This window comes from Mixophyes fleayi, chromosome 9 (assembly GCF_038048845.1).
Source record: "Mixophyes fleayi isolate aMixFle1 chromosome 9, aMixFle1.hap1, whole genome shotgun sequence".
Taxonomy (NCBI): Eukaryota; Metazoa; Chordata; class Amphibia; order Anura; family Limnodynastidae; genus Mixophyes; species Mixophyes fleayi.
Window position 1 is genome coordinate 58739549 of NC_134410.1, and position 27129 is coordinate 58766677.

At 39.8% G+C, this 27129-nt stretch overlaps 1 protein-coding gene across 1 annotated transcript in view; it reads left to right on the plus strand.

The window, feature by feature from the left end:
- Nucleotides 1–24860: 24860 nt before the first annotated feature.
- Nucleotides 24861–27129, plus strand: part of ATP1B4 (ATPase Na+/K+ transporting family member beta 4) — a 34586-nt gene continuing 32317 nt past the window's right edge. The window contains exon 1 of the mRNA XM_075184381.1: nucleotides 24861–25059. The gene's annotated coding sequence lies outside the window, so the exon portion shown is untranslated. The remainder of the gene's footprint in view (nucleotides 25060–27129) is intronic.

Here is a 27129-nt window from a genome sequence, read left to right on the forward strand (position 1 = left end):
GGCTTAACGCCATAATTGAAAAGTTTGCTTAATAAATTGCGCCCCCTGCTGTGGGGAAAAAATCTTGCGAAAGTAACACTTTTTATTATTGATTTCAATACCAAACAAGAAATAATAAAGTAAAATTCCAAAGAAGAGATTGTAACACACAAGGGAAAAGTCACATGACTTTGATATCCTTAAGGGGGAAAGAGTTACACATAGGAAAATGGTACATATGGTATATGTTGAGCTATTCCTAGATGTGGCCCAGCGTGTTCCAACCAGTGCAGTTCTTTTCAAATAGGGTTGACATAGTATCACACATAGTATCACACTACAGCATTAGAAAGCTCAAAGCAAATTCACAGGGCAGGCAATGTCCCTACAAACGGCCTATTTTATTTTATTTTTTGTGGGAATGTGAGCACTTCCCTACATGCTCTTAATACCATTCAGCAGACAATGTAACTTGAGCACTACTGGCCTCTAATTGGCACAGTCAGTGACTAATTATAAACCAGCTTCGGACATAAGTGTCTTGCATCTTGTTACACAGAACCCGCTGGAAAAGCCCCTCACTCAGCATCCTCACTGGAGGAGGTGGTGGTCGATTCAGAAAAAGAGGCTGTAGTATGTTTCTATCAACAACTCCATGTGGTGGCCGTTGCATAAAGAAACAAGGCAGCTATGCAGTGCCCCCGTGGAGTCCTCAGTGCTCCAAAGCGCCTAGAGCAATTGCTCTATTTGCCCTTTTAAATGGAAAGCCCTTGGTATAAGTTACAACGAGAGAATGCAGACTGCAAAATTACAGTTTGTCTCAAAACTGCATTCTCTCTAACAACAGCCTCAGTTCCTCAGTTTATCTGAATAACAGAATCCGCGGTTCTAAATTTCTCCTCTAATATTCATAGTCTCTATCACCAAAATAAGATGGGCTTATATTACAGCAAGACAGATAAGGTGAAAACAAGTTGTTGTCTTTTTTATCTATGAAAAATCACAACTTATGTCGTTTCTCCAGCTTATACCTAATCAAATCTGGATAATTATAGACTAGGTTTCTCTAAATGGTTGGCAATGAGCTGGATGCAAAGATCACATTACTGGCCTAGAACTGTAGCAACACCTAAGGATCAATAATCATCTGTATCTTAAAATGAATTATTGTGTGTTCTTAAAGGGGTTCCCACCTTTAAGAACACACTTTATTGGAGAGCTCATTCTCCCAGTTGTTACTCCTGGGGAATCATTGGAAGGCTGGCACCAGTGTAGGTATCTCTCCACACTAGTTGAGAGTAAGAGAGGGAAAAAGGGCTAAAGCTCTCCTTCATTGTTAGTGTAACCGGGCGGATGGGTGGCACCCTAGAAGTAGTGTAAGATAGGATTCCACAGGCCCAGTGGTAGGGCAGTGAGGCAATGGTCCCCCAGTGGTGTTGGAATGAAACAAGGGACACAGGGCTAAAACTGCATAAACTTGTGGGTTTATTCTCTTTGCTTGCAGCGTAAGGTTTTACCACCACAGTAGACTAGTAGCAGTGGTGTAGAAGAGTAATACCACGAGACCTTCAATATGGAAGGTTATTCAACATGTCACAAAATAAATAATGATTTAGGAATCTTGTTTCAACTATATCAGCAATTTGCAAACATAAAGCACTATTGCACATAGGTCACTGAATCAATATATCTTGCTTCGAAGTTAGGCACTGTGCTTCAGTGAAATAGGTTTAACTGGATATTTATTTTGAGAGACAACCAGTTGCTAATGGGTTAATTAGACAATTACACTAAATGCTGTTGCAATATATTAACTAGACAAATCAATCACAATAGACTTTTAGTGCAATTATATAACACTTATCACACAAAATAAATAGGGATGCAACAATGATTAATCCAGCTTGGTCATTATAGATGCTTTAACAGAAATGACTGTAGATTACGGTTACTTTACAATAGACAGAATCTACGGTGGTAAATTGCAATCCACAACTTAAAGCGAAGTTTCAGATGGACACATGAGACTTATTTACTTGTACAAGATTAAATCAATAATCAATCTCTCCCATTAACTGTAGAGTTAAACTTCTTGCAATTCTCTTCTCAGCAAGCATTTTAGGCAGTTTCACAATAGAATCAAACTCCTGATGCAATATAGACAAACTATTGTGACAAATGATTTCTCTATGTGTCCCTTGCACACTGCATCAGCTTGCAGATAACTTTAAATACAGCAAATTTGGCTGGGATAAACTCTTTCTTCAGACCAAACCTCTCAATACTAATATTACAGTCTTAATCAGAGGTTATTAGAGCACAGTTTGAAATCTCACTTAAATAACTTCAACATAGTAAAGCAAAATAAACCATAAATGTATCTGTCTTTATATGAGTCCTGCTGATTCCTCATGGGCAGTGGCAAGTTAAGTCTTTTCCTGTAGTCTAAAGATGCTTCCTTCTGAGCTGCCTTTCACATCTGGCTTTTACATACTTTTGCTGCAAACATCCCTCCGGAAACTGTTCAGCAACAGCTCTCAATGGCTCTTTGTGGGAAAATCCCACATTATCCCAGCCAGCAGTTACACAGCATAACTCACAGCCATCAGCCACAACCCAGAGAGTATCAGTTGCTGTTTGACGAGACAGGTAGCACAGCCGATTATTGGTATACATGGCAGGTATACTGGTGGTGAAAACAAAGAGGTTTTCATAGCCCGCCCAATAGTAATCGCAAAGTTTATTGATAGTATCTTTAAGCAGTGCGATTGGACCACACTGTACAGCGTGAGACCGTGATTGTGACTTGGGAGAGAAGCTGGAGGAATTACACTGGCAAGGTTGGGTAACCCCAGTGCTAACAATAGTAATTTGCTCAGCAGATGTGCTGGAAAGATAAGATTTTGAGAAGTTCCCAGCCTCTGTGTTAGGTGTTCCTTGGTGAGTACGCTGACAATCGCATGTTATTGTTCAGTGATACTTATCAGGATGAAGTGAGTGGACGCAGTTGAGCAATTCGTCCATGGACAATAAAAGTCTCTATTGATAGTTGTGTACTATGGATGTGCTAGAGATGGTCAATGAAGTGCTGCCTAAGGAAGGGCTTGTAGGTTCGGCGAGGTTTCTTATGTTTGAGAAATATGGTGCGTATGCAACAGCGTACTGCGACAAATGGGTCAAGATGACCAGAGGATGTGTGAGACCTTTTCCCAAGATTGGTAGTTTCAATTCAGAGGCACAAGTACCGTTAGAGATAAAATATGTTTGATCAGATTAATGGAACAGAGAATTAAACAAAATGACTGCATAAATCTGTGGCAACATGAAAGTAACACGTGGCAAGGTAATACATGCATGCCGGAATTAAGCGTTGCAAAGCGAAGAGAAGTGAGCGCAAAAAAAAAAAGCCGGTTTTCAAACTGTCTAAAGAAACTTTTGTTTTTATTCCATGCATAAAGTACAGCCAGGGAAAAGAAATGTACAAAAGACATTTATTGTGTCTATGCAATGGCATAGATTCAAGAATCCTAGAAGGAAAAAAAAAATCAGGTTTCACATGTATGTGCTATTCAGTAGGTGAGAGATATCCATTGTGTCCAGACAAATGGTCTTAGTTAATTGACCCTGACTGCAATGAAGCTATATAGCCTTAGAACAATATAAGTATTGTAGATAACCATCTAGGGATGTTTCCTGGTCACTAAGAAATGAAAGCAGACTGAGGTTTTTTATTATTGTTTGTTTTGTTTTTGTTTTTTTGTTTTTTGTTGTCTTGTGTTTACTGTCTGTCGCTGGTCGATGATAAGGAATGAAAATGTTTGTTTTCTTTGTTATTTGAAACTAACTTTATTTTGTTCCTCTTTTCTGTAGATAAGGACAAACAAAGAAATATATATACTTAGTAATTAAGGGGATTGCTGGAGAAGTACGTTTCTCTTGAAAGACAAATTAACAATGGTTCATTGAACACACTTTCTTCTAGGTGCAGTGGCCTATGATAACGTATTTGGCTGAGATTCATTTTTTAAAATGAAGTGTGTACATACTCTGCTATAATGTTGTTTTATGTCTTCAGGAACACACATGGGGGATACAGAGTATGCGTCACAAAGGTTTAATTTTGCACTTCTCTATAATAGTCATGAAGTCTATCTCAAAGGTATATAGTTATTGTTATCATAAGATACAGAGTTCCATGCGAGCTAACGATGAACGACACTAGATTGGATGGGTGACGTAACTCCCTGTTAAACTTGATAAAAATGGGGATGGGTCATAGTTTAGTGAATAGCTAAGGAGATTAGTGGAATAGTAGAGCCATTTTCCCATAGTGTCCAATCCAGCTGTCATTTTGCTGTAAAATCTCCTTCTCTGCTTGCTGTGCTTCCCTGCTTTTCTGCTTTTCTGTTTGTCTGCAAATCCTTTATGTTTTTATTATTCTTTACTTTCCTATTTCTCATCCTTTACATCTCTCAGTATCTCATTCTTTTCTTATAAAGAGATACAAAAAAAAAACCGCGTAGACATGGTCTCACTCATGGGGCATTTGTGACATCGCACATAATCAGGGTTACACACACTACACTGACATAGTCACGAAAGTAGCTAGGGTTTGTTTTTATTTTTATAGAAGCTGCTGATTTTTAAGCAGAGGTTTTGTTGTGAAACTATGATTCATGTTTTATAAATTGCATGTGGTATCTGCCTTTTTTGTCTCCTGTTCAAAGTGTGCCTCTATATGCACAAAGGTTGGAAGGAGAGAGACAGGAGACTCACTGAAGATAAATTAGTAAGACATACAGATGTGTATTGCTGTGTAGAACATTGGAGTAACATTTTTGCCACAAGACCTGAGATAAGTGAAACCCTAGAAAATGTTTTATACTTTTCACTGTTACAGACATGTACTGGATATTGTTATAATTGAAAGTTTTATAGAAATAGACCCCTTTGCCTTTCTCACTTAGCCAAGTAGCTGAACGTGTGGGATTGAAAATGGCATGTGAAGAGGGTAAATCAATTGATATACACTGGTCTTTAGTATTTTTCTAGTATAGGGGGCGACGTTGAGGCGACTGAAGAACTTTTATGACAATGGCAGTACATAAGTAGAACACTCACATTTATTTAAGTTAAAACGTACACACGACTGTACATGACTTTTATAATAGGGCGGACATAGCTGTCAAATGGACAGCAGGGTTTTACGTGACAGCTGACAAATAAATGTTTTGTTTTGTGTTTCTTTGTATTGTTTTAAATTGTACACACACATAGATTAGTTAATATATGAGGTTTGTGTTACCTGAAGAATAAGCAGTCTGGAAGGCGAAGGGAGTCTGCTGGACCCTGGAGAGATGGACAAGGTAGGCCTGTGGTTCCTAGAGTGTATCGATCAGGCCTAGCTGAAGCAACACCTGGGGGTAAATGTATTATACCCCGCTTTGTACAAGTTGCCGGAAATCTGCGAGATGACAGCTTAAATTTAAAGCGGCGCTGCCTTGTAAAGGGAAACTTGCCTTTACAAGGCAGCGCCGCCTTAAATTTAAGCTGTCATCTCGCCGATTTCCGGCGACTTATACAAATCGCGGTATGATACATTTACCCCCTGGTCTGACTCAGCTGGGTAAAGAAGGTTTGTGCAAGCTGGAGAGCATTTTGGTGTGCATCAGACGTTTCTTCTCAAGTTGGTAGGAAGGCAATGTCCTGTCTTACTTGATTGAGAGAAAATGTCTGGAAGACAATACCAATAGAGCCATCCCATACCCCTCCTACAGATGGACTTTCTCCAGGTAAAACAAATCCACTACATCCAATTACCACATTGCAGGATTCTCAAGTATGTACTGGTGTACTGATGAAATATATCTTGGTAAAGGTTTATTTAAATGTTTCTAATATATTGCTGTGTCATACCCAGGGTTTTTGTTAGTAGATGTGGTATCCCTAGAGCTATAGAAAGTGATAGGGGTATCCATTTTATTGGTAATAACTTTATAATATATGAGCAGTGATAGTAAGTTACATACTTTTGATCAGCCACAAACCAGTGGGAAAATAGAGTAACGGTACTAGCTAGAACGAATTGAATAGAATGAGGGTTGAAACTTGATTGGAGTGGCTGGTAGTTTCGGCCACTATTCCTCCCCACTATCAAAATCACTCCTAAACTGCCTCTTAACCTGTCATCTTTTGAAATATTTTTGACTTTTTCTTGTGATGAGTTTCTAATGGAGGAACTGTTCTAGATCTTGGAAGGAAAAGCAAATAGTGAGACAGCAACAATGAACGTTCGAAACACCGTCTCCTGAGGTATTACACTAACTGTTATGATGTTGGACTGGGAGAGTAAGTTGTGGAACTATAATTTCCTAAGCTCAGGTTGTTTGACAGACAGGTACCAAGTGTTCGCGACCAGCATCACGTCCTTAGGGGTAGCAAAGAGACACCGGTACCCATTCCATCCACTGCAGAGGAGTCAACACCCGGAGAAGGTTCCAATTACACTCGTGAATCTGTTCCGGGAAACCCCGATTGTAGTTAACAACACCTGAGCCACGGACTTTACAAAGACTTGTCCAGCATGAAGTAGCAGTTTTTCCTGTTTTTCCCTGTCCGGTGTTTCTCTCATCTCATTTTCTTTTCAGGACAGTCAATTCTTTCAATTGTGAACAGGTGACAGAGGCTGATTAAGGTAGTGATATTGAGGAGTAGGGGATGATCGGTCCAGCCAATTACTCTATTCATTTCAGGGCTAAAGGAAAATTTGCTAACCTTGGAGCTCGGAGACAGTCTGAGGAGTATTGCGTCCGTAAGTACTTTGACCCCATAGTTGAAGAGAGGTGCATCCAGCGATGCTAGTCCAGTAATATATGGACTTGAGCAGGCATCCTTGAGAATGATTACCATTCTTAGGTGGATAAGGTTTTAGACCAAACTAAGTGCTGGGTGTGCTGTCACATGCCTCAGAGATTATATCAAGTAGGACTAGTTCTCTTTCCACTAAATATTCCTGAGTTACCCGAATTATGGGGTGGGAGGTCACTAGGGGAAAAGAAATACAGCTAAGGCCCTTAGTTTGGAGTCTCCCAATATTCGGCAGGCCGATCACTATTTCACGTACTTGAAACTTGTGTATTGGGAGACTGGAAAAAATGAACAGACAATAGCCCGCCGCACAAGTGTTGATGACAAGAACTGTTGATATTATTAGAGTGTATATACTAACTCAAGTTGAAGGAGATCGTAAATGACATTGTTGATAGACATAGGATGATGTTATTGGTAAATATTCATTATTCAAATGTTGTCTGAGCTAAAAGAAATGCTTCAGACAGATGAACATGTTAGGCATGAAGAACTGTTGTAGAATATGCTATATTGTTGATACATGTTCTATCGCACCCTGTACCCTTCCAGATAATGTGTTACATGTGTGGGTTAAGGGCATACAAAAGGTTATCTCACAGTTTTAGAGGTATATGTTCCATAGTAAAAGAAAATTGTTTCTAGGATTGAGACTCTCTTTTATGGTAACCTGACTGAGATGAGGATGAGGGACAATGATACATGAGGTATAAGTATTTGTTTGTAAATTTTACCAGTCACTTGTAAACACAAATATGAATTTTGTGTAAAATAATGCTGTGTGATCACCCACCTAGGTCCTATGCAAGCACACATTTGAAGTGTGTTGAAGAGCAGATACTAGTGGAAGAAATAACACAGGTAGGAGACTGTAGTTGTGGGGAACAAGTATAGGTTATAGGGCAGTGGTGGCAATCTGTGGCTCTAGAGCCACATATGGTTATTTGAGCTTTGAAATGTGGCTCCTGGCCAGGAGCATCAAACTAGTACAGTTGTCCAGGTGTCGACAGGGTTAGAGAACAGCTGCTTCTTGTGACTTCCTCTGAACAATGCAGAGAGGCCACAGTCTCACGGACAATCCAATCATGGAAGGAGGAGGAGAAAGTGTAGTGTACTTTTCCTTCTTCCTCTGTGCAGTCAAGTAAGGAGTAAGTGAGGCATGTGAAGAGGCTGATGGGCATGTAAGGAGATCTGATGGCATTTGGGGAGATATTATGGAATATGTGTAGGTCTGTAGGTATGTGGGAAGGGGGGGGTGATTGGCATTTATGGAGTATATGGGAAGGTCTGATGGCATGTATGGGGAATGTAGGCAGATCTGATGGCACGTGGGGAGGTCTGATGGCATTTAAGGGGCATATGGTGAGATCTAGCAGCATGTGGGAAGGATTTTGTGATTGTTATTGTAAATTGTTATATTTTCAATGTTTCTGTGTACGGTATATATGCGCATGTTTATACTGGGAATATGTATATGCACACACATATAAAAAATAAAGCTGGCTCTTTGCAGTTCCTGTAGATATTTTGTGGCTCTTAGTCTCTGACTGGTTGGTCACCCCTGTTACAGGGAATGGGGCTGTGTAATGAACTACTTGGGTTTTTAGTAAATTTGGTACGTGTCCCCGAAAAGATAGGTTTCAAGGGCATGCTTAAATCTTTGAAGGTTAGTGGTTGTTCTGATTCGTTGAAGTAGTGTATTCCAGAATATATATGCAGCACTGGAGACGACGATGGGAGTACAAGGTGGTGATGATAGGTCATTGGCAGAATGGAGAGCACAGCTATGTACAGTAGGTAAGCAGAGGTAATAGAAGTTATGTAAGAGGGTACAACATTTACTTTGTAAATAAGAAAGAATGCTTTCAGTTCCCCAGCTGTTCTGCAAATATCCACTCTGCCATGGTCCAAGAAACATCAATCAGATATAAAAATTATGAGAAAGGAACCAGTTAAAAGTGAATGCATTTTATTGCATATATAAAATAATATAAAATAAATTAAATTAAATAAAAAAATAACTGACTAACACTGTAAGACAATACTGTGCACTTGGAGTCTAGGACCAGATGTGTGTAAGTGGAAACCAGGAAACCAGAAATCAGAAGGTATCATGCATTCCTCTATGCATTCCAGATTAAGTCATTCAAGCACGTTTTGGAACTCAGTTCTTTGTTAATCAAGTCACTTGACATAAGCTCAAATGCTTAATAGTAATAATAGTGTACAATTATGTTTTTTATTGGAAGGCAGGTCCTTCTTTATTTGGTCAGCATTACAATCAATATAAATCAATTGTTTAAGAAATATAAATGTCAATAAAATAATCACTTAATATTTCAAAATATGTAATATTTATTTATAATAATTACATAAAAACTATTTTAATAATTATAAACAAATGGACAGAGTTTGTAATTTCCTCAAATAATGAACACTTTTATAAAAAACATCACAAAGTAAAAGTAACAAGAATAAACATTATGCCACTAATAAGAATACAATATTGACTATATAAGTTGAAAATTATGCATAATAAAAAATAGAAAAATACAAATATTTAAAAATGTTGAATTATAAGTAAAATAAAGTTGATATAAAAAAAAAATAAGATAAACTAAGAGTATTACCATTAGGTGGTCATAAATTATTATTTTCTTAAATACTGACATATTTAAGAAAAGGAATCCAATTAAAGTATTCATTAAATCCTTGAGAAAATATATTACTGGTTATGTAGATCTAAAACTCTTCTCTGTTGAGTAAAAATAACTTCTAGGAATATCAGGTTTAACAGACTAGGGGCCTACACACTATTACAGACCTCATCAAAATATGACTGTAAATCAGTCAAATGCTATTATTTACTTCTTCTGTTAAATATTTTTATTTACATGTTCTAATAAGTGCAGTTTCACTTTTTTAAAAGTTTTGCCAATATATTACTTGCCAAAAGATAAATAATGTGATCCATTTGTCAATTTATACATGCCTCAAATTTATATTCCTCCTTAATAATATGAGCTAAAAACTTTAATATTCATTATTGATGCAGAAGCTTTAGAATGGGTGCATTCATAGTAGAGATGGGCGGGTCCGGTTCTCCGAGAACCGAACCCACCCGAACTTTGGGTATCCGAGTACCGAGCTGAGCAGCTCGGTACTCTCCCGCCCATTCCGAATCCAAATCGAGGCCGAACGTCATTGTGACGTCGTCGGATCTCGGGACTCGGTTCTCGCGATACTTCAACTTTATAAATACACGCCTCCACAGCAATCCATCGCCATTTGACAGAGGGAGAGAGCAGGGTGTAGTCATAGGCTAATTAGAGCAGGGACAGAGAATACCATATTGTTCTTGCAATTGCTCTAACCAAAATCGCTAGTGCAGAGAGGAGGATAGAGGTTTATTATTTTTTCTTCATATTTGGCACTCCCCAGCGCTTTTGGGGTGTCCCCCATAATTGTGCATTAATATTTCTGGCTGTCAAAAGTCATATCTGTCAGCAGTATCTACTCAATAATTTTTAGCACTCCTCAGTGTTTTTGGGGTGTCCTCCCTAATTGTGCATTAATATTTCTGGCTGTCAAAAGTCATATCTGTCAGCAGTATCTACTCAATAATTTTTAGCACTCCTCAGTGTTTTTGGGGTGTCCTCCCTAATTGTGCATTAATATTTCTGGCTGTCAAAAGTCATATCTGTCAGCAGTATCTACTCAATAATTTTTAGCACTCCTCAGTGTTTTTGGGGTGTCCTCCCTAATTGTGCATTAATATTTCTGGCTGTCAAAAGTCATATCTGTCAGCAGTATCTACTCAATAATTTTTAGCACTCCTCAGTGTTTTTGGGGTGTCCTCCCTAATTGTGCATTAATATTTCTGGCTGTCAAAAGTCATATCTGTCAGCAGTATCTACTCAATAATTTTTAGCACTCCTCAGTGTTTTTGGGGTGTCCTCCCTAATTGTGCATTAATATTTCTGGCTGTCAAAAGTCATATCTGTCAGCAGTATCTACTCAATAATTTTTAGCACTCCTCAGTGTTTTTGGGGTGTCCTCCCTAATTGTGCATTAATATTTCTGGCTGTCAAAAGTCATATCTGTCAGCAGTATCTACTCAATAATTTTTAGCACTCCTCAGTGTTTTTGGGGTGTCCTCCCTAATTGTGCATTAATATTTCTGGCTGTCAAAAGTCATATCTGTCAGCAGTATCTACTCAATAATTTTTAGCACTCCTCAGTGTTTTTGGGGTGTCCTCCCTAATTGTGCATTAATATTTCTGGCTGTCAAAAGTCATATCTGTCAGCAGTATCTACTCAATAATTTTTAGCACTCCCCAGTGGTTTGCGCTCAGAATGGATTCAAAGCAGTCCACATATGATCTAAATGAGCAACCAGGTTCTGTCACCAGTCCTGATGTTAGTGTTCCCAGTACGTCATCTGGCCAAGGCGATGTCAAACAACAGAGTGTTTTCAAATTAGTGCAAAAAACAAAAACCAAAAAAAAATTTACTGTATTGAAGCGAAAAAGAAGTGTAACTGAGCAAAAGTTAAGTGACGATAAAAAAAAAATTGCAAGCATGCCATTCTACACACGCAGTGGCAAAGAGAGAATGAGGCCTTCACCTTTGGCTATTAGTGGCAGATCCCAAAAAGTTACCCAGGCTACAATTGGTGCACAACTACTGTTACGCGTCAAAGCTGAGCTGCAAGATACCAGTGAGGCATTACAGGAGAATATTTGCTCTGATTCACAAATGACAACAATCCCTGTGGAGAGTCCATCCAACAGTGGGATGTCTAATCGTGAGCATTCTGCTGATGTGTGCCTTAATAGCCCGAGTGTAGCCGGTGATACCCAAATTGAGGATGCCACTTTGGAATTAGAAGAGGATGAGGGGGAGATTTGTGTAGGCGACGAGGGCGCTAATGAGGATGTTGATGAGGATGAGGTTGTTTGTGTAAGTCCTGCACCAGTGGCAGCAGTTCTGGCACGTGACAAGAAAAAGGCCATTGTCATGCCTGGGCATAAAACAAAAAAATCCACTTCTTATGTGTGGAATTATTTCTACCCAAATCCAGACAACAATTGTATAGCCATTTGTAGTGTATGTGAAGCCACAGTCAGTCGAGGGAGGGACCTTAACCATCTTGGAACCTCGTCTATGTTACGCCATTTAACGAGAGTTCATGGCAAAGTGTTGGGAAAAGCTGAAAGTTCTTCCCAAAAGAATACAAGCACTCCCTCATCAGCTAAGACCCTCCGCTCACCGACATACCGACGGCTACAAAATACACCCACCACACCATCCTCATCAATATCCTCAGTAGCGCTCGGAGTTAGCCCGGCATCCCACTTAAGGCTGGATGACTCCGGCACTATTATTGATTCCTCTGAAGAAAGCGTTAGTCCTGCTGCTGCTGTTGCTGCTGCTGGGGGTGAATCGTCATCCCAGAGGCAGGTGAATAAAATGAGCAGTCCTACATTTCAGCAATTAACTGTGAAACAATCATTTGCGAGGGGAAGCAAATATGACAGCAGTCACCCAGTCGCCAAGCGAATCACAGACGCCATGGCTGCAATGTTAGTGTTAGATCTGCGTCCAATCTCCACAATAAACGCAGCTGGTTTTTCACAGTTAATTGAGGTTTTGTGTCCGCGTTACAGAATTCCATCGCGACACCATTTCTCCCGTAAAGCTATTCCACAACTATACCAAAAAGTGTGTAAAAATGTAGAGATTGCGCTGAAAAATGCCATTCTGCCCACTGTTCACTTAACCACAGATATGTGGACAAGTGGAAGTGGCCAAACCAAAGACTATATGACTGTGACAGCCCACTGGGTTGGTCATTCACCTTCACCAGCAGGAACAGCAGCAGCATGTACACCACTACGTAACATTTGTCACAGGCAGGCCACTCTTTGTATCACCGGCTTCACTAACAGGCATACGGCTGACAATTTGTTACGCAAACTGAGAGATGTGATTGATGCATGGCTTATACCACTCGGACTCTCCCCAGGGTATGTCATTTCAGATAACGCCAACAATATAGTGCGAGCATTACAGCTGGGTGATTTCCAACATATTCCCTGTTTTGCTCACACCATCAACTTGGTGGTGCAGAGCTTCCTACGAAATAACCGTGAGGTGCAGGAGATGCTTTCGGTGGCCCGTAAAATTTCAGGCCATTTCAGGCATTCAGCCACAGCATGTAGGAGATTACAGCAGCTCCAAGAGCAGTTTAACTTGCCCTGCCACCAACTTAAGCAAGAGGTGGTAACTCGGTGGAATTCCACCCTGTACATGCTTCAGAGGATGGAGGAACAGCGCAAAGCCATCCAAGCATATTGCACAAGTCATGACATTGGGAAAGGAGGGGGGATGTATTTCACTCTTGCACAGTGGGGAATCCTTTCAGTGCTGTGCAAGGTGCTGAAACCATTTGAAGTTGTGACATGTGAGGTCAGTGCAGACTCTGCTAGTTTGAGCCAAGTCATTCCTTTAATTAGACTATTGGAAAAGCAGCTTGAGAAAATGAAGGAGGAGCTGAAAGCAAGCAATTCAGCAAAGTATGTTGGCCTTGTCGATCAAGTACTTAATTCGCTTCACAATGATCCTCGAGTTATTAAGATCTTGAACTCGGATCAGTACGTTTTGGCCACTGTGCTTGATCCAAGGTTTAAAACCTACATTGAGTCTTTACTTGTAAATGAGCGAGATGTGAACTTTTGCAAGGAGCTATTGCTCAGCAAGTTGGCCGCTGAACTGGGCCTCGGCTTGACGACGTGTCCTCCTTCACTTTCTCAAGCTGTTGCTCGTAAAAAATTAAATTTCCAAAAAAGAAGCAGGGAAGACACAGGGGGCAGACGAGAACAATTTAACATCTGGGCTGGTTTGAAGGATTTTTCAAAAAAAAGTGTCACTTTGCCCATAAGTCCATCCAATATGAGTATAAACATGCAAAGGATGGTGGAGGATTACTTTCAAGAGGTAGTTGATATGGAAATGTCAGACAGTCCCTTTCCTTACTGGGAAGAAAAGCAGGCCATTTGGAAACCCATGTACAAACTTGCTTTGCAATACCTAAGCTGCCCACCCTCCAGTGTGTACTCTGAACGAGTGTTCAGCACAGCAGGGAACTTAGTCAGTGATCGCCGTAGAAGGTTACTTCCCAAAAATGTGGAGAAAATGATGTTTATAAAAATGAACTACATCTTCCACGAGGAAGGCCTTCACCATCCAAGACATCCAAGCACTGACTGTTCTCTAATGGCGGATTCAAGCGGCGATGAATTGATAGTCTGTGATGATGACGTACACACTGATGAGGGTGAGGATGAAGCTGAAGATGATGCCGATAACATCTTTTTAAAACTTTCTATGTAAGTGTAGGGTGCAATCTACCCCCAAAGAGGAAAGGGACTTGTGGCATTTCCATATCACATACCATCTTGAAAGGCTGCTGTTAGGGCAATTTATCCTTAAGGGTAGGGTGTCATAGACAGAGTGACCCTAAACTGGCTTTGTCCATTTTTCATAATATTGTACAGTCTATAATGGCTGAATTTTTTAGTATTTTATACAAGTGGAGGGGGGCATAGAGAGACAGAGTGACCCCAAACTGTCTTTCTCCATGTCAATTAATATTGTACAGTCTATAATGGCTGAATTTTTTTGTATTTTATACAAGTGGAGGGGGGCCTAGAGAGACAGAAACCAAACTGGCTTTCTCCATGTCAATTAATATTGTACAGTCTATAATGGCTGAATTTTTTGGTATTTTATACAAGTGGAGGGGGGCCTAGAGAGACAGAGTGACCCCAAACTGTCTTTCTCCATGTCAATTAATATTGTACAGTCTATAATGGCTGAATTTTTTAGTATTTTATACAAGTGGAGGGGGGCCTAGAGAGACAGAAACCAAACTGTCTTTCTCCATGTCAATTAATATTGTACAGTCTATAATGGCTGAATTTTTTAGTATTTTATACAAGTGGAGGGGGGCCTAGAGAGACAGAAACCAAACTGGCTTTCTCCATGTCAATTAATATTGTACAGTCTATAATGGCTGAATTGTTTGGTATTTTATACAAGTGGAGGGGGGCCTAGAGAGACAGAGTGACCCCAAACTGTCTTTCTACATGTCAATTAATATTGTACAGTCTATAATGGCTGAATTTTTTAGTATTTTATACAAGTGGAGGGGGGCCTAGAGAGACAGAAACCAAACTGGCTTTCTCCATGTCAATTAATATTGTACAGTCTATAATGGCTGAATTTTTTGGTATTTTATACAAGTGGAGGGGGGCCTAGAGAGACAGAAACCAAACTGGCTTTCTCCATGTCAATTAATATTGTACAGTCTATAATGGCTGAATTTTTTGGTATTTTATACAAGTGGAGGGGGGCCTTGAGAGACAGAAACCAAACTGGCTTTTTCCATTTCTTTACATATTTAACTATAAGTGTAGGGTGTAATATACATTCAAGACGATGGCTGCATTGCCAATATGCATAGATGGAGAGGAAGACAATCTGTTTTGTGTGTAGAATAGGCCTACCAACGAAGAATTAAACTGTTTTTTTGGATGATTTATTACCTCAACAATTAGATTACTTGTCTCTAAAACAGTTGGAGCACTAAATTGGGTTAATTTAGGCCCAAAAACATGGATTTTCCCAAAAAATAGCAAAACAAAACCAAACAAAACCAAAACCAAAACCAAAACACGCAATGGCGGTTTTGCAAAACCAAAACCAAAACCAAAACACGACGGTAATCCAGATCCAAAACCGAATCCAAAACCAAAACACGGGGGTCAGTGACCATCTCTAATTCATAGCAACTAGAGATGCTCACTGACCCCCGTGTTTTGGTTTTGGTTTTGGATCTGGATTACCGTTGTGTTTTGGTTTTGGTTTTGGTTTTGCCAAACCGTCATTGCGTGTTTTGGTTTTGGTTTTGTTTGGTTTTGTTTTGCTATTTTGTTTAAAAATCAATGTTTTTGGGCCTAAAATAACCAAATTTAGTGCTCCACCTGTTTCTTGGATAAGTAATGTAACTGTAAAGCTAATAAATTATCCAAAAAACAGTTTAATTCCTGGTAGGCCTTCATTAATTCGACACACAAACCAGATTGTCTTCCTCTCCATCTATGAATATTGGCAATGCAGCCATCGTCTTTGGATGTATATTACACCCTACACTTATACTTAAATATGTAAAGAAATGGACAAAGGCAGTTTGGTTTCAGTCTCTCTAGGCCCCCCTCCAGTTGTATAAAATACCAAAAAATTCAGCCGTTATAGACTGTACAATATTAATTGAAATGGAGAAAGCCAGTTTGGTTTCTGTCTCTCTAGGCCCCCCCCCCCCCCCCACTTGTATAAAATACCAAAAAATTCAGCCATTATAGACTGTACAATATTAAGAGAAATGGACAAAGACAGTTTGGTTTCTGTCTCTCCAGGCCTCCCTCCACTTGTATAAAATACAAAAAAATTCAGCCGTTATAGACTGTACAATATTAAGAGAAATGCCCAAACAGCAGCCTTTCAAGACGGTACATGATATGGAAATGCCCCAAGTCCCTTTCCTCTTTGGGGGTAAATTGCACCCTACACTTACATAGAAAGTTTTAAAAAGATGTTATCATCATCATCTGGAGCTTCACCCTCATCAGTGTGTACGTCATCATCACAGACTATCAATTCATCGCCGCTTGAATCCGCCATTAGAGAACAGTCAGTGCTTGGATGTCTTGGATGGTGAAGGCCTTCCTCGTGGAAGATGTAGTTCATTTTTATAAACATCATTTTCTCCACATTTTTGGGAAGAAACCTTCTACGTCGATCACTGACTAAGTTCCCTGCTGTGCTGAACACTCGTTCAGAGTACACACTGGAGGGTGGGCAGCTTAAGTATTGCAAAGCAAGTTTGTACATGGGTTTCAAAATTGCCTGCTTTTCTTCCCAGTAAGGAAAGGGACTGTCTGACATTTCCATATCAATTACTTCTTGAAAATAATCCTCCACCATCCTTTGCATGTTAATACTCATATTGGATGAAGTTATGGGCAAGGTCACACATGAAAAATCATTCAAATCAGCCCAGATGTTAAACTGTTCTGGTCTGCCCTCTGTGTCTTCCCTGCTTCTTTTTTTGAAAATTCAATTTTTTACGAGCAGCAGCTGCTTGAGAAACTGAAGGAGGACACGCCGGCAAGCCAAGGCCCAGTTCAGCGGACAACTTGCTGAGCAATAGCTCCTTGCAAAAGTTCACATCTCGTTCATTTAGAAGCAAAGACTCAATGTAGGTCTTAAATCTTGGATCAAGCACTGTGGCCAAAACGTACTGATCTGAGTTCAAGATCTTAATACCTCGAGGATCATTGTGAAGCGAATTAAGTACTTGATCGACAAGGCCAACATACTTTGCGGAATTTCTTGCTTTCATCTCCTCCTTCAGTTTCTCCAGCTGCTTTTCCAATAGTCTAATTAAAGGAATGACTTGGCTCAAACTAGCACAATCTGCACTCACTTCATACGTCACAACTTCAAATGGTTTCAGCACCTTGCACAGCACTGAAAGGATTCCCCACTGTGCAAGAGTGAAATACATGCCCCCTCCTTTCCCAATGTCATGGCTTGTGCAATACGCTTGGATGGCTTTGCACTTTTCCTCCATCCTCTGCAGCATGTACAGGGTGGAATTCCACCTAGTTACCACCTCTTGCTTAAGTTGGTGGCAGGGCAAGTTAAACTGCTCTTGGAGCTGCTGCAATCTCCTACATGCTGTGGCAGAATGCCTGAAATGGCCTGAGATCTTATGGGCCACCGAAAGCATCTCCTGCACCTCACGGTTATTTCTTAGGAAGCTCTGCACCACCAAGTTGATGGTGTGAGCAAAACAGGGTATGTGCTGGAAATCACCCAGCTGTAATGCTCGCACTATATTGTTGGCATTATCAGAAATGACATATCCTGGGGAGAGTCCAAATGGCCATCCCACTGATCTGGAGGTAATAACTAGAATTTTAAATTTTATTCTTGCATGCAGTCAGTTAAGTTACTGGGATGTTGTGCTAGTATAAGTGAATAATTACTAAGGAAAATTAGCTTTGCAGCCTCATTGAAGATAAATTGAAGCAGCTCCTTTTTTTATTGGTAAGGCGTTTAGTAGGGGGTTGCAATAGTCATGATGGGAAATGATGAGAGCATGAAGTAATGTTTTAATGGTGTCCTTAGTGAAGCAAGAGGATCTGAGATATATTTTTAAGGTGATGACTATGAGTTTGCATTAGATTGGGGTTTGAAGGATAGTTCACAATCAACTATAGCACCAAGACACTGGACTTGTGGTTTGTGAGTGATGGTTGCGTTGCGTTGATCAAATATTTAGAAATTTGAAGAGTGGGATTATTATTGGAAGGAGAGAAAACAAGAAGTTCCGTTTTGGATATTTTAAGTTTCAGGGAGAGGGAGAACAGGATGAGACACCTGAGAAACAGTAGTTGGTGCTAGTTAAAAGAGTAGTAGAAATATATGCGATAAGGTGTATTGTTTTGGTTGCTTACATGCCGACTCCCCAAAAAATGTCTGTAAGTCTCCCAAATTTCTGGCCATCCTCCCAGACTCCTGAGACAGCCTCCAATGCTTCTACATGGTGATAAAAGTGGGCTGAGGCACAATGATATCATTTGCATAATCATGGCCCGCCTACTACTGCATGATGATGCAAAGGCATAGCATAGCCTTGCAGTGTGCAGCAGTGGAGGCCTGCAGTGATGCATATTGCATCATGACAGCCTGCCTATCGATGTGCAATTAAGGTATTCATGTCATCACACATCATTGGGTCGGGCACAATTGTGTAAATATGCAGTAGGGGGCAGGCCATGATGATGCAAATCACGTCACCTCAACATGCCCACCCTGACATTATAGACTTGCTCTTTGCCTCTTAATGTAGGACAGGTCTACAAAGAATGGTTGGTTGTCATCAGCATAGAGTTGGCATTGAACATTGAATCTGCTGATCTGAGAGTAAAAGTATAAAGAGAGAACAGAAGTTGTCAGCTTGGGGTACTCCAGCTGACGAAGTGGGTATTGAACCATCAAAAGAGACACTAAGGGCCTGAGTCATTAAGGAAAGTAAAGCAAGAAGAATGAGTAACTTTGCACCTTGGCAAAAGAATGTTGCACTGGAGGGGGAAGTAAATTTAAAGTGTGGGGAAATTTAAAGTTGGGGTAGGGCATGTCCTATATCAACTTTAAATTTCAGCATAAAAATAAATCTATCAAGTATTTGTGTGCTACATGACTAAAACAGTCAGTATTTTTTATTTAGGTTCAAAATATTAATGCATTTTATTAAATGACCATTAATATCATTAAAGCAAGCTACCATAAATAAACACTGGGATCGTTTAAAGAAAAAATTATTTTTGAAGAGCAGTAGAGTCCTCATTTAGAGTTTGACATACATTCAGCTTTCTTTCAGCAGATTTTTTTTACAACAATAAAGTAAAAAAATATACTATCTATATTAAAAGCAACATAAACACATGAGAGCTCCTTGTTACTTTGAATACAATTTGTAGAAAACTTAACCAGTTGTCATAGCAGGCCCTTAGGTGGCCCATATTCAGATTTAATGCAAAAAATATATTTAATAAGCTTTGTTCATTTGTTTGTCTGGCTGACTGGCTGTTTGGTTGCTATTGATGCCTCAGAGTAGCTGGGTGGGCAGTGCAGTATGATCATGTGATTGCACTACAGCAAATCCGGTTTAGAAATGTTCTGCTCACTAGGAGCCTTCTGATTGGCTTTCTGTACTTTGTAATGCAGAAAGCACCAGACTGCTGTCGCGCGTATAGGTGCGGTCACACTGTCCTGTACAGTGCCTTCCTGTTAGTATTTGTTGCTTAGATTCTGGTTCTGAGGTCTGCTTGGATTTAGATTTGTAACCCCTGGATCCAGTGCTTATCAGTGGGGCTAGGCAAGTCCAAGGTGTTCGTTGACATGAGGGACAGTGTCTGAGGCAGTAGTTGGCGGTGTAATCAGAAAGGAAAGTAGCACAGGAGAGAGGAGACACAACCATAGTCTGGTCCACAGCCATATTCAGACAAGCCACCTGCACCCAGAAGCAAGTGTCTGCAAGTCTGATGAGCCTGCATGAGGGAAACACACTGCAAGAAAACCTGCTCTCTGTTTAGAACTCCTGAAGTCAGCTTTAGCAGCAGAGAGACTGCACAGCATTTGTTTGCTGATGCTGCTGGGAAAGAGAGAATGCACAGAATGTGTGGGTACTGTGAAAGTGAGAGTCTTTCCACCAACATAGCATAGTAGAGAGACTTTACCACTCTTAGAGACAGTAAGACATGAGAAGGACATCCCACACTGCAGACAGTCATCAGTCTCATAGAGCATGCTGCCATAGCAACAGACACAGCTTCCTCACTAAAAGAGAGTTACAAGGCTGTCAGTCTGTTAGACAAGTCTGTAACACTTATCAGAAACCCTACCCTTAAGAATTTCCCATGAACTGGGTTCGATATACACAACCTTTTCTTCAGCTGCTCCCACTCCGGTTTGAGACTAGTTAGCAGTGTCGGACTGGGGCATGAAGGGCCCACCAGGGGACAGCAACGCTAGGGGCCCACCAGAGGGGGTGTGGCCAACCATCAAAGAGGCGAGACCAGACACTAGAGGGGGAGTGGTCAGCCCACAAAGGACAGCTAGCACAATAGTGTAGTATATGAAGAATGCAGTGTGTATAAAGAGTACAGTCTTGATCTGCACCTTAGATTGAGCAGAACAGTCACCAAAAATCGGGATTATCTCACTAGACCAGGCTTGACTAACCTGTGGCACTCCAGGTGTTGTGAAACTACAAGCCACAGCATGCTTTACCAATATATAGCAGCCTATTGCTGGAAGGGTATGCTGGGACTTGTAGTTTCACAAAACCTGGAGTGCCACAGGTTAGCCAAGCCTGCACTAGACTCAGAACATTTGACAGACTGTCCTACCTGTTCTTGTCACCACCTGTGGCTGCTGGTTTCTTTAGCTGCGGCTTGTCTGGATCCTGGAACGTTGAGGGGTCCTCCCCCTTCTCTGTTCCATGCTTCTGAAGAGGGGAGCGATTCAGGGTCGGGGCCTACCTGTGGATAGTCCGGTCCACCTGCGGGCCAGTCCGACCCTGCTTGTTAGTCACATTCTTTTTGCCCTTTATTACAATACTTGTATGCCAACTCTAAGACCTGAGGAATGTGATTTCAGAGGTTTTCACCTATAGCAGCTACTGCTCTCATAGAGCGTAAGTTGCTCAACAATACTTGGACGCCCTCAGCTCTAGGTAGTCCAGTCTTAGGTTGACAAGTATCGTGGAGGTTAAGATGTGACATGCGGAGGACCAAGAAGATCAAACACCAGAGACCAGAAGTCAAATCCAAAATCAAAGTCAAGGCAGTCTGAGTTATAGCAATGTCCAAAATGCAGTTCAAAGGTAGAGGCAGGCTAAGTGAGAGCAAGACCTAAATGCAATCCAAAGGTCGGGGCAGGCAGAGAAACAAAAATCTAAGCCAAGGTCAAAATAAAAACTATCCAGAGAAATACTGAGACAAGCACACACTAGCAGAGATAAATTACAACCAACACAGGAAACAGGAAAAGGAATCCTATTAAAGAGCAGTTATCTAATAACAGCAGCCAAAAGGCAAGATTGATAGCTCTGTGCTTCTCCCCCCACCCTCTCCTCTGCTGCTGATCTTGCAATCAGTGGTCTATTTAAACAACTGCCTAAGAGTAAGACCATGGCAAATCATTTACTTTGTGTCTGTTTTCAGTATCTCAGCAGCTTACCTTTTTCCCGTATTCCTCAAGCATTGCCTCGGCTTTGGATTGTGACTACACTGATATCTCAGCTCCCCCAATGGCTGTCTTCATATTGTCCTGAACCCAGCCTGCCCTGACCTTTATTTGGAATTGTATTATTTATTAGTTTTCCACTTGGCCTGACCTCTTGCTTGGATACATTTACATATACTGCTAATAGCACTGACATAGACCTGCCTACTGATCTCCTCTAGCAGTCTTGCACAGCCTGTGTGTAAGGTATTGTCTAGTTCCTTCCCCTATTCTTTCTGCCAGGATCTCCAGTCTCCATCTTTCTTGTACCTATACAAAGCTTGTGTGATAAACACATAAAAATACGTGCAGAAGTCGTGGGGCAACAGAGTAGCACTGCTTAGATGAAATATGTGAAACAGAGTGAGCGCTTCCAAGTGAAAAGGTGCTGCTGTAGTTGAAGCACACAAACAGCCTAGCTTTTGTGTTCATCCTAGGGTTCTAGTGTGTACAACATCATACTGCCTTAGTCCAACTGACCTCATGGACCTCACGGAATGTAAATTCCATTGGGTACTTATAGCCTCACTGAAGTGTATACTCTGGATATTCTTACCCACAAGGGACTACAAAAAAAATGAGAACAAAAAGACCCTTCATTTTATGTACCTCTAGGATAAATTTAAGCAAAAATATAATTTGATCTCAGAGATCTTCCCTTTATAGACCCTACATGACAACCTTGACTTTCAGCCATCCATGGGATATAATGTTTTTCTGGTGGAAACTGCAAGGATAGCCATAATGTTGAATGTGGGAATGTGGTTCCTCCTTTCCAGTAGTTTTATTTTAATTGAGAGATCGCCTTAAGGGAAAACTTTCAACACCAACAGCTTACACAATCTAATAAACTCAGCCCCAAATGGTGCGTCTGAATTGTAGAAACTGCATTTGAAACCAAATATAGTTTAGACCCAGGTTTAAAACTTTATCTCCATTGTTTATCCCCAATACTGGAACACTATTTTTGCTCCTATAGGAAAAGGCTTCTATATGAACTAAAATATAGGAGACTTACTACAATGTTGTAATCCACCCCAACCCATGTGTATACATTTTGACCCTCCTTCTACTTTATGTTCCCATGGGTGCAGCGATGTATGTGAAATGTTGCACATATGATGGAGCTGTCCTACAGTAGTGAATCCTTCCTTTGCACCAAACTTAATTGCAATTTTGTCCTAACCCCTTAGTCCACTTTACTTAATGACCCATTCAATGAATAAATAGGTACACAAAAGTATTGATTACACATGTTTTTTCAGCTTCAAAGTGAATAATTCCATCCAGCTGGTGGTCATGTTTTCTCCCAATAGCTAAACCTCTTGCGACAATTAAAGATATTAAAACAAAATGAAAAACTTAACCTCAAAGAAGATTTCCTACCAAAATATAAAGTTGTCTAGGACCTTTGGGAAATAGATCCTCATTGCTAAGGCTAGGTACACACTTGCGGTTTTCCAGCCGATTTTCGGACCAATCAACCAATAAACTAAACGATGAACAACAGCTGTTTTAAAATGCTGAATATCGTCTCACATGGTTGGTTGTACTGTTTAATAACCTCGTTCCAATTACCTTATGATCATGTAGTGTGTATGCACTCACACACTTATGATCTCCATAGAGTTTACAGAGTCACGGGGGTATATTTACTAAACTGCGTCATGAGATGTTGCCTATAGCAACCAACCAGATTCTCTAGTTTTCATTTATTTAGTACGCTCTACAAAATGACAGCTAGAATCTGATTGGTTGCTATAGGTAACATCACCACTTTTTCAAACCCACAGTTTAGCCCATGGTCTTTTCAGCTGATACCAGCAATGAACATGTCCTGGTGACTAAATGTAGAGAGTGCTGTAGATGGAATAATTTTTTCATTCTGAAACTGAATATTTCTATTCAGAATCACAGAAGCTAATGAAATTCGTTATAACATGTGGATAGCTATAACAAGGCGGTTAATCAGTGTGACATCAATGAATGAATGCATATTGTGCTGTCATTCTCTAAACAACTATAGGACCAGATGAAGAGCACAGATCTGAAGGTAAATCGTATGTATTGTGTATGCATGAATTGCTGGACTGGTCGGACCTTCAGTTGTAGGTACAATTGTTGTAGATAACAGATTGGTCAGACAATTCTCCAGTATGTACCTAGCCTTAGTTGCACTTGAGTTGTTTGGACAGGGAAGATAAACGTCCACTCTTTCCTCTTTCTCTTTGTCCGGGGTCTGAGAAGCCAGATAACGTTTTAAGGAAGGCAAAACTAAGGCTAGGTACAAACTACAGTGTTTTCAGTCAATTATCAGGTCAATCAGACGTTAAATGACTGGTCAGCCCAATATCACATTATTGTCTATGCAGCAATGATAAACGATTATCATTCCTAAGCCCATCATATCATTGAGTGAGATTTTTAGACCGGACTAAAAATTTTGCTCATCGCTGGGAGGTCCTATATCTGCACAATCTTTTGAGACAATACTGTCAATACTGTGCTATTTATTTTTGTATTCCCGTCCCTCTCCTTTTCATTTTGTAATTTTTGCGGGGTAATTTTTACTCTTATTTCTATGTGAGTTGTAATGTTCATCACTGTATATGTTTCCTTCCTAAATTTAACCTAAATAGAGAATTTTAAAAAGCATTCAAGGGAGTGCGGTCAAATGATATGTAGATCTTGGTCGGCAAAGATCTAGTGCCTATGGGGTCAAGAGGAGCAACTTCTCGCACATATTGTTAAACTTTTTTTTCACTACAAATTATAAAGTAACAGCGTTTAATTCCTGTGTCTTTCAAACTGCTCTCCAAGAGTACATAACTTTTGGATCTTGAACCAGACTAATCCTGTATAATAACTAACATGTTCGTCCAAATTTTTATTCCACTCTAACCTTTTAAACTGCAATATCTGACCCAATCCAGTTCTTACAAGCTCTGTCTGTCTGGGAACTGAGATTGCAAACTCATTTACTGTTTTTCTCTTTTGCCATCACTGAATGTGATGAGATATAAATAGTGCCATTTTTTACACTCGCTGCCAATATAGAGTAGTTTTGACTGACAGGCACACATTGCACGTTCTCGAGGATCGCGTCTTCTAGGTGAGAAACTGTCTCCCAGTCTTTATCCACGAGAACTGGGTGTTCTCTCTGCCTCCAGAGACATTACTCTTCCAGGCAAGGATTGATATTAAGAAAAGATATGAGATAACACTGATATTGCAGTTTCTTGCTTGAAAATCTCCAAACCAGTGCTACAGCTTCTGTCAATAACACAGTAAAAGGTAAAGCTAATGCATTTGTTACAATATATAGGCTTTTCTTGATTAGTCAGACATTTGTTAATTGCATTGGTATATATTGGTATATATTAGTAAGATTTAAATAAAATTAACTAAAATGAGTATAAGTCGCTTATATATTTAATATATTGACATTATTTTAAGGTACTGATGCAAGAAACTTTTTGGTCCAAAGTTTTTGAGTTTGTAGTAAATAATGCATTTTGTTAGGCTAGTTACTAATATGGTCATAATCAATATACAAGTGCAGTATTAATACACATTAGTACAAATTAATACACTACTCATCAGGTAGTATTTAGATTCTGGATGTTCCACATATTACATCTAAGCAATGCTATGTTTAGTGCAATGAGTGTTATTTGATATGCCTTTTTACATATTCTAACGCAATATTTAACACCATAGTATGCATGTTATGCTTTTTTGATACCTTGAAATATATTAATGGACTAAAACATGTAGTATTCTGCAACTTAATGCAGTGCAAAATCATTGAACTCGAAATTATCAATATGAACTGTTACACAGAATGTGTAATGTGTTCTAAGTTTCCTGTATTATAGCCATTAAATAATGCTTACTGGCCACATGGATATAATGGTATTATAAGCGTATAAGCTTTAAAACCAGCTTTGGACTACCACTCCCATTATCCATGAGTGTTTTAAAATCATTGGTGTTTCAGGAGTTAAAATGCTGCAGATTGCCCACCAGCTCATTAAAGTTGCAATGTCGGACCATTGTGTCCTATCTAGGTAAACGAATTGATAATTCATTGAGCTTAATATTGGGAGCTTACAAGTTCAGTATTAACATGCCATAAAATAAATGTGTTGACATGTGCAGATATCAACAGTTTATTACCCTTGGCATTACATAGTATTTTTATTAATGGTATGTAGTGAAAGACAGATGTAATTTTTTTTAAAAAAACATGCATCTTAAAACAATCATTTCTGTTGGTCAAGCAAAGTGCATAATATGAATTTGATTATCTGTGACATCAATCTTCTTGCTTTTGTGTTGTCCACCTGCTTTTTGTGGTAAGATGGATTCTATGTGCATGAATGTGGGCTTTGTTAGTTGACGCATACATTATGGTTGGAAAATGGGGGTCAGTGAGGTCCGTAGACTTAAGTTGGTCAGCACAAAGTCACAAAAGTCATTGGTGAGGAGGCGTTGAGATATTTCAGCATGCAGACTGTAATTGTATGTTTATTTGAAGGTGGTGGAATTGTGGATTGTCATTTGGCAAACAAAAATCACTTAGCAATCATGCAGATTGGATAGCAATGAAATAAGAAAATTCAAAACTGATAAGCATGAGACATTCATAGACATCGCCCCTGTTTAAAAGCTAATTGTTAATTCCCAATCTCAAACAATGTTGTCTGAAGGACAAGAAAATAGCACAAAGAGCTATTCCATTCAAATCTATTACATGTATTGTATAATGTAGTTTGTAGCTTTTGTGTTGTCCACCTGCTTTTTGTGGTAAGATGGATTCTATGTGCATGAATGTGGGCTTTGTTAGTTGACGCATACATTATGGTTGGAAAATGGGGGTCAGTGAGGTCCGTAGACTTAAGTTGGTCAGCACAAAGTCACAAAAGTCATTGGTGAGGAGGCGTTGAGATATTTCAGCATGCAGACTGTAATTGTATGTTTATTTGAAGGTGGTGGAATTGTGGATTGTCATTTGGCAAACAAAAATCACTTAGCAATCATGCAGATTGGATAGCAATGAAATAAGAAAATTCAAAACTGATAAGCATGAGACATTCATAGACATCGCCCCTGTTTAAAAGCTAATTGTTAATTCCCAATCTCAAACAATGTTGTCTGAAGGACAAGAAAATAGCACAAAGAGCTATTCCATTCAAATCTATTACATGTATTGTATAATGTAGTTTGTAGCTTTTGTGTTGTCCACCTGCTTTTTGTGGTAAGATGGATTCTATGTGCATGAATGTGGGCTTTGTTAGTTGACGCATACATTATGGTTGGAAAATGGGGGTCAGTGAGGTCCGTAGACTTAAGTTGGTCAGC